Below are 8247 nucleotides of genomic sequence, written 5' to 3' on the forward strand. Positions count from 1 at the left end.
TCAGTGCTTTAAAAATTTTGAGAATTGTTTTATGGCCTAACATGATCTCTCCTGGAGAATGATCCATGTGCGCTTGAGAAAAATCTGCATTCTACTGTTGTTGGGTGATCTGTGGATTTCTGTAAGGACTAGTTGGTTTATAGTGTTGTGCAAGTCTTATATTTCCTTGGTTTTCTGTCTAGTTGGTCTGTCCATTATTGAAAGTGGAGTATTGAAGTCTCTTATTGTTGAATTGTCTCCATTCAAGTCTGCTTTTTGCTTCATGTATTTTGGGGCTCTGTTGTTAGGTGCTTATATGTTTGTTATATCTTCTTGATGAAATGACCCCTTTTAATTTTTTTTTTTTTTTTTTTCTCGGTACGCGGGCCTCTCACTGTTGTGGCCTTTCCCGTTGCGGAGCACAGGCTCCGGACGTGCAGGCTCAGTGGCCATGGCTCACGGGCCCAGCCGCTCCGCGGCATGTGGGATCTTCCCGGGCCGGGACACGAACCCGTGTCCCCTGCATCGGCAGGTGGACTCTCAACCACTGCGCCACCAGGGAAGCCCGAAATGACCCCTTTTAAAATGTCATTCTTTGTCTCTAGTAATAATTTTTTAAAAATAAATTTATTTATTTGTTTCTATTTTTGGCTGTATTAGGTCTTCGTTGCTACGTGCAGGCCTTCTCTAGTTGTGGCGAGTGGGGGCTACTCTTTGTTGTGGTTGCGGGCTTCTCATGCAGTGGCCTCTCTTGTTGCGGAGCATGGACTTTAGGTGCATGGGCCTCAGTAGTTGTGGCACTCGGGCTCAACAGTTGTGGGTCACGGGCTGAGTTGCTCTGCGGCATGTGGGATCTTCCCAGACCAAGGCTCGAACCTGCATCCCCTGCATTGGCAGGCAGATTCTTAACCACTGCGCCACCAGGGAAGCCCTCTAGTAATAATTTTTATCTTGAAGACTATTTCTCAAATATTAGTATAGCCACTCTAGCTTTCTTTTGTTTACTGTGTGCATGGTATATGTCTTTCCATCCTTTTAATTTTGTCTATTTGTGTTTTTGAATCTAATTTTTGTCTTGTAGATAGCATATATTTGAATCATAAAGAAAGTGAATTTTAACAATCCCTGCCTTTTACGTGGAGTTCTGTATGCTGTCATTCAGGGAACCAGGTTGGTTTCAGCCCTGCCATCATTAACACCTGGATTCCCAGGTCACCCTGGAGGTTTGCATCCCAGTCAGCCAGAAGAGGGAGAATGGAGCCTGCACAGGAGGTTTTTGTGGGACAGGCTTGGACATGGTGCCTACCACTTATATTCCATTGGCTAGAAGTCAGCCATGTAAATATTTAACTGGTAGGGGGGTTAGGAATTGTGCTTAGCTCTGTGCTGAGGACAAAAGAAGAAAGGGACTTAGTGAAAGACTAGCAGAGTCCACCACAGTTATATAAGAAAAGGACAATGTATTTGGAGAATAACACTACCATCAATGGGGTTGCATATTCCAGTAGCTAAAAGATCTTGCTGATAACTTCTTTAAATCAGGTACCTATGGAGATGGTGGCTATTGGAACTAAAGTCCTACAGAATTCATGGCTCTGGATTTTTTTTTTTTTTTTTTTTTGCGGTACGCGGGCCTCTCACTGTTGTGGCCTCTCCCGTTGCGGAGCACAGGCTCCGGACGCGCAGGCTCAGCGGCCATGGCTCACGGGCCCAGCCGCTCCGCGGCACGTGGGATCTTCCCGGACCGGGGCACGAACCCGCATCCCCTGCATCGGCAGGCGGACTCTCAACCACTGCGCCACCAGGGAAGCCCGTGGCTCTGGATTTTGCTTGAATAGCAGGAGGAATTAATACTGCAACTGTCAAATTATGATAGACCTTAACTAGTAGAAGGGATGTGTGCTCTCACGGATAAGGAATGTCAGGCCTATATGACTCAGAAACTAGAAAATGTCCATAAAGAAGCATTGAGGCTACACAAGACTGGGAGCTGGGTTCTGTTTACATAACTTGTAGCCTTTAGGGAGTTTTGGGATACATATTTTACATTTATTTTAGTAACACTAGGAATAATAACTGGCACATATGCAGTGGAAATGCTTAAAAAGTGTAAGCTCTAGGAACACATCAAGAGCTTTCTCACCTGAAACAAAACAAAGAATGCACCATTTGTATTTAGAAGACTAGAAAATGAAATCCAAAGGGAAAGGTATGAAGTGTCTCATGCATAAGCAAATTTAAGATAAACTATCCTATAAGTTGCAACAAACAAGGGAAACTGTTGAAAAACATTGCATAACTTCTCTTAGTTTGGGTTTTTTCAGAAGTAGACCCTTAGACCTGGGAACAAGTGTAAGTAATTTATTTGGGAAGAGAAGGGAGTTAGGGGTGTGTTAACAGGGAAGGGAAGGCAGCCAATAAAGAGTGCTCTATTAAGCCAGCAACTACAGTGCAAAGCTGAAATTTAAGCCCACGTGAAAACTTTGGAAAGCAGTGCAAAACACGCCTCAGAATGATCTCACTGGAGGGTTGAGGGTGTTGGGCTATTTACACAGCAACTCCTAAGTGTCACTGATTAGGGTTATTTCCTGGTACAGTACATGTTAATTCTTTGGCATTTCCAGTTTGCCATGCATATGTGGGCAGTATGGCTTTCTATAGTTCCAGAAAAGGATAATAATGCACAGATGAAGATACTGGCAGTTGGAAATCTACTGGTGCACATTGAAGGTCCAAGGAGTATGGGCAGGGTGTTGATAGTTTCTGTTAGAGTCACCCCTTGCACCACTCAGGGCCACTGGTGCCTCACTGAAGTTCACTCCGTCCTGCCACTGCTCTATCAAGTTGGCAGCTGGTCACACTTGTTTTTGTTTTGTTTTGTTTTTAAAGATACACAGTTGGACAAGGTCTTCACTGCTATAGTTGGTCTTGGTCAGAATTTTGTTTGTTTATTAACATTCAAGACTCCTCTCATACTTGACCAGTACTTCTGATCTATGTTGCTTAGTTGTTGAAATAAACATATACCTTCCTGTCTGAGCAATCTGAACCCTGGTTACTTTTCCCCCTTCACACTGATGATGCTGCAATTCTCCATCTACAGTTAGTTCTGGGCATGGAGGCATCAAGAGTTCTAGACATATTCTTCCTTGTTCCTATTACACAGCAGCAGTCCTGTTTCCTGCCAGTATAGTAATTTATTTCTTTGCTTGCTGTTCTCTTGACATGAAGAGCCCAAAAGTGATTGGGTGGCAACCAAAGCTTAAGGTTAATGGAGCTTTTGCTGTGTCCTCTGGCGGAAGTGGTTCCTCCCCTGGGAACCAGGACCTCTAGATCTGCAGGGTCTGGAATCACAGGAACAGAAACACATATTCCCCAAAATGGGTCATGGGAGTCATGGTGAGAGGGGTCAATTCTATGTCTACCTCTTATTGAGAACTATACTATACAATGGTTGTTGGTATAAGGCATCTTGAGGGACAGTACTCCAGTACCACAGGGTATAATCTCCAAGTTGGTGCCTTAGCTGTGTTTGCAAAAGGTCAGACAAAGGCAGGGAGTGAAGCCTGGATTCTGTTCTCAGTTCCTTTTAACATACTCAGCTCATTCAGATCTGAAGGTGCGCCCCCATTAGGGTCTGGGCTATTTTCCAGAATTGCTCCCTATGCCAGTGGATTCTATCTTCCTGTCCTGCACCAGCCATTCACCACCAAGAGTGATGGGAGGAGATATCAGAGAGATCCACAAAAAACAGTGTCCCTGGTTGAATATTCAGAGTAGAACTGGGCACACTCACTCACTTGGTTATTCCTGCACTCCTTGCACACATCTGTCTTGAGTAGCTGCTCTGCCACAGGGCCCATGTAATTAACATCCCCTGATTTCCAAACCATGATGCTTTCTCTGCGTGTGACAACTTTCACAACAGTGCCCCGGGGATGGGACAGCCTTCAGGTTTGGTAGACACTTGGTCTTCATCAATTGTTCTATTTAATAAATAGTGTCTGATGGCAGAAGACGACCTTGTTGCTTTCGGCTCTGTAGCTTCCTAAGGCTCACGAATGTCCTCAGGACAAAGTATAAGCCTCTTATGTTGGTACTCAAAGGCTTTGTGATAGGGATCCTGCCTCTCTGATATTTACCAGAACTTCTTACCTCATCTAGTGGTCCCTAAAAATAAGATATTGTAGTAGTGCCATAAACATGCTGTTGGTATATTTTTTCTTCTTTTTTTTTGGTTGGTAATATTGTAACTTCTGCTTAATTTTTACATCAGCCCTTTATTGAGAGAACATACTAGTACTTTAATATTCAGAGTAATTGCCAACTCTTGTTGAATTATCCCTATATTAATGTTTTATCTATTTTGTGAGGGAAGGGTAAGGAAATCCCATCCGTCTTGATATATGGCTTATGAGACCATAGTATGGAATGTGGGTTTATTTTACCATTGCAGTTTTATGAAAATGAAAACAGCAAATTTTTTGCTGTTTTTGAGCAACTTTTACGGCATCTTGGTTCTTTGGGAGGAAGAATATGTAAGATATTTTAATAGTTGTTGAGTAATCAATATATGAAATGCTGATGAAAATTGAGTTTATCTCCAGTTCTAAACTCTGTTGCGTAAGAATTCCTGTTAGAAGAATCTGAAACAATTTGCAATTTGTGTGTGTGTGTGTGTGTGTGGCCGCAAGGCATATGGGATCCTAGTTCCCTGACCAGGGTTCGAACCCGTGCCCTCTGCAGTGGGAGCATGGAGTCCCAACCACTGGACCACCAGAAAAGTCCCTGCAAATTTTTGTACAGAAAATCCAAAGTGAATTTATGTTTTGTCCATCATAGAGATTTAGTGCTATGACTCATCAGAAAAAAAGGCCCTTTTATTCTTTGTTGCCTGCCCCTCACTTGGAAACAGACGTGCTTCCACATTAGAGCCATCATTAGTCAGCACCACGGACACGCCACAGAGGGGAAACGGCTTTTGGGGACTTGGGCGTCAAGAATAGAATTATCCATATATATGGAATCTAAAAAAAAAAAAAAGGTTCTAATGAACCTAGGGGCAGGACAGGAATAAAGACACAGACTTAGAGAATGGACTTGAGGACACGGGAAGGGGGAAGGGTAAGCTGGGACGAAGTGAGAGAGTAGCATGGACATATATACTCTACCAAATGTAAAATAGATAGCTAGTGGGAAGCAGCCGCATAGCACAGGGAGTTCAGTCCAGTGCTTTGTGACCACCTAGAGGGATGGGATAGGGAGGGTGGGAGGGAGAAGCAAGAGGGAGGGGATATGCGGATATATGTATGGGTATAGCTGATTCACTTTGTTATACAGTAGAAACTAACACAACATTGTAAAGCAACTATACTCCAGTAAAGATGTTAAAAAACAAAAGAGTAGAATTGTCACAGAACAGAACTTCCTCTTTGGGGGACTCTGGCACAGACTGGGAGGAGCAAAAGGCACTGAGAAGGGAAGGCTTTAGGACCCAAGACTGGCTTTCCGTTTCTTGAGAAATGCCCTGTTAGCTGAGAGATGATCAGGGATTGGGAAGGATTGAGGAAAATGGGGGCTGGGGAAGTCACCAGAGGCACTTCAAAGTTTTTTGTTGACCATTGATCCCTGGACTCTCTATGTTATATATTTGTATCTGAAACATCTCTACTGGCCACCATGAGCACAGAGCAGTATCTAAGAGATGAATGTAACAATCTATGTGAAGTGGACTGGTTGACAAATATCATTCAGGGAAGGGCGAAGTGGACTGGTTGACAAATATCATTCAGGGAAGGGCAGTTATTACATGTTTGTTTAGCAGGGCCACTGTGCAGGGTTCTGTAGTTTATTCAAATAAAATAGCCACCAGCCAAGGGACAAGTTGATATAAAATCTAACTCATGCTCTGCTCAGTAAGCTATGGGCCACAGGATAGTTTTTATCCACTTAGAGCAAGAATTGCCTAATTCCCCAAAACATGAATTACCGGCTACTGATGGGGTTCTATGATCCATTTTCCAAATGCTGAAGTGACCAAGAATGAGACAGGGCAGGTGTAAGAAGGAGATTGTGCCAAATCAGAACCCAAGAGTTTACAGATAGAGAGGAGGAAATTTCATTCCACTGTGGAATGGAACCAGGAAGAAAGGCCTGAAGAGCATGGTTAGCCGTGAGTTGCCACCTCAAGGTATCTGGAGGTTACGTTGAGAAGGTTGAGGAAAGAGGCAGACCAGTTAGTAAGGTTACGGTTGAAGAGCAAGCTGTGACAGTGGGCGTGGTGACAGGTGATATGAATGATCAAAACTGACGCCTGAGATAGTCCTTGTGGACACAGAGGACTTTCTTAAATCTGTCTTGGTCTATTTTTAGGCAATATCTTGTGTCTCCTAAGTGGTTCTCCAGACTTAACTAAGGAGCAGATGATCAGAGCCTCTAGAAGGAAGGAGCTACCATTTTACTGTCTTGCAAGAACTCATAGAAGCTGAGAATGGAGGGTGGTGCCAATTGCTGCAGAGAGTGATTCCTGTAGAGAATGATAGATTAGAGGCTGGCTGGTTTCAGAAATGATAAGGACCAAGGATTGCTCTACATCTCCTGCTGCCCCCTCTTAAAATGGATGTGTTGATTGCATTTTTCCCCTGTGTCTCTTTAAGCATTGTGTGCTTGGTGTGTATGAGGCAGATAATGTCCCTTTAGCGCTCACATTGAAAGGAACTGTACCTGAGGATTTATACTCATTGACTTCGTGAGCACCAGGTCCTGGTTTAGATAATGAGATGCTGGACATCATTCCTGAGCCTGTTTTTTGTGACTGTGCTACGCTTGGGATTTCTTTAGAGAGATGTTAGTGTTTTTGGTATGTGGGAAGTGTGAAGTCACTGGGGCCTGAGGGTGGAACAGTAGCTAGTGTCCAAGGATGACTTCCCAAGAACCATAAGTCAGAAGACCCATGCCCTATGTAGCCTCCTCCCCATGATTTTGGCTGTCTCTTTTTTTTCCCTTGGGTTGTTTTCCTTCCATTTTTATTGAGATATAATTGAAACACAGCACTGTGTAAGTTTCAGGTGTACAGCATAATACATCATGAAATGATTACCACAATTAATTTAGTAAGCATCCATTATTTTGGCTGTCTCTCTCTCTTTTTTTTTTTTTGCGTCATGCGGGCCTCTCACTGCTGCGGCCTCTCCCGTTGCAGAGCACAGGCTCCCGACGCGCAGGCTCAGCGGCCATGGCTCACGGACTCAGCCGCTCCGCGGCGTGTGGGATCTTCCCGGACTGGGGCACGAACCCGTGTCCCCTGCATCGGTAGGCGGACTCTCAACCACTGCGCCACCAGGGAAGCCCTTGGCTGTCTCTTTGACTTGCTTTTGAACAATAGGATGTGGTGGGAGTGGCACTGCATGACTCCCAGGGCTATAGGTCCTATTATATCTTGTACCTTCTGCTTGACTGGTGGAAGCCAGTCACTAAGCCCCAAACCCCTGAGGCCTCCATGATTTGAGGCCATCTAAGATAGCCATGAAGGTTTTGTAAGAAAGAAATAACTAGCCTACCCTTAGCTGTTTTAGCCACCCCAAATGAAATGTCAGACATGAGGAAAGCATCCATCTGGTAGCCCAGACCAGGAGATCCTTCAGAAAACTCTATTCCCCATCATGATCTGATTAAAGCTGGATGATACGGTATCCATATGAGTGGGGTAAACCTGCAAAACTGGGTGAGATAATAAATTATTGCTTTAAATCAATATATTTGGGGGAGATTTGTTGTTCTGCAGTGGTTAACTGGAACAACATCAAGACCAGAGTCTGGTTACTGCATCCATGTTTATAAATTGTGCTTGTTCCAGTAACAAATTCTTCCCTCCCTGGTCTAAAAGCCTGATAATTCATTTCCAAAATGTAAGCCCCAGGTGTCTGCTCACATAAATTGCAAAAATCTTGCAATTTTTGGATACAAGGGAAAGGATTCTTTGAGGGCAATTTTCTGTTCCCCAGCTCTTCCTTGGATTAAAAGTTTCAAATTCTGACCTTGTCATTTTCTTTCTTTAATTTATCCAGTGCACCTTGCACAAAGTGAGGCAGTGTCAATTAACAATAAACATCCTGGGCTCCCCAGGTGGCACAGTGGTTGAGAGTCCGCCTGCCGATGCAGGGGATACGGTTCGTGCCCCTGTCCGGGAGGATCCCACATGCCGCTGAGCCTGCGCGTCCGGAGCCTGTGCTCCGCAACGGGAGAGGCCACAGCAGTGAGAGGCCCGCG

Source organism: Lipotes vexillifer, unplaced genomic scaffold, assembly GCF_000442215.2.
Source record: "Lipotes vexillifer unplaced genomic scaffold, Lipotes_vexillifer_v1.1 scaffold3427, whole genome shotgun sequence".
Lineage (NCBI taxonomy): Eukaryota > Metazoa > Chordata > Mammalia > Artiodactyla > Lipotidae > Lipotes > Lipotes vexillifer.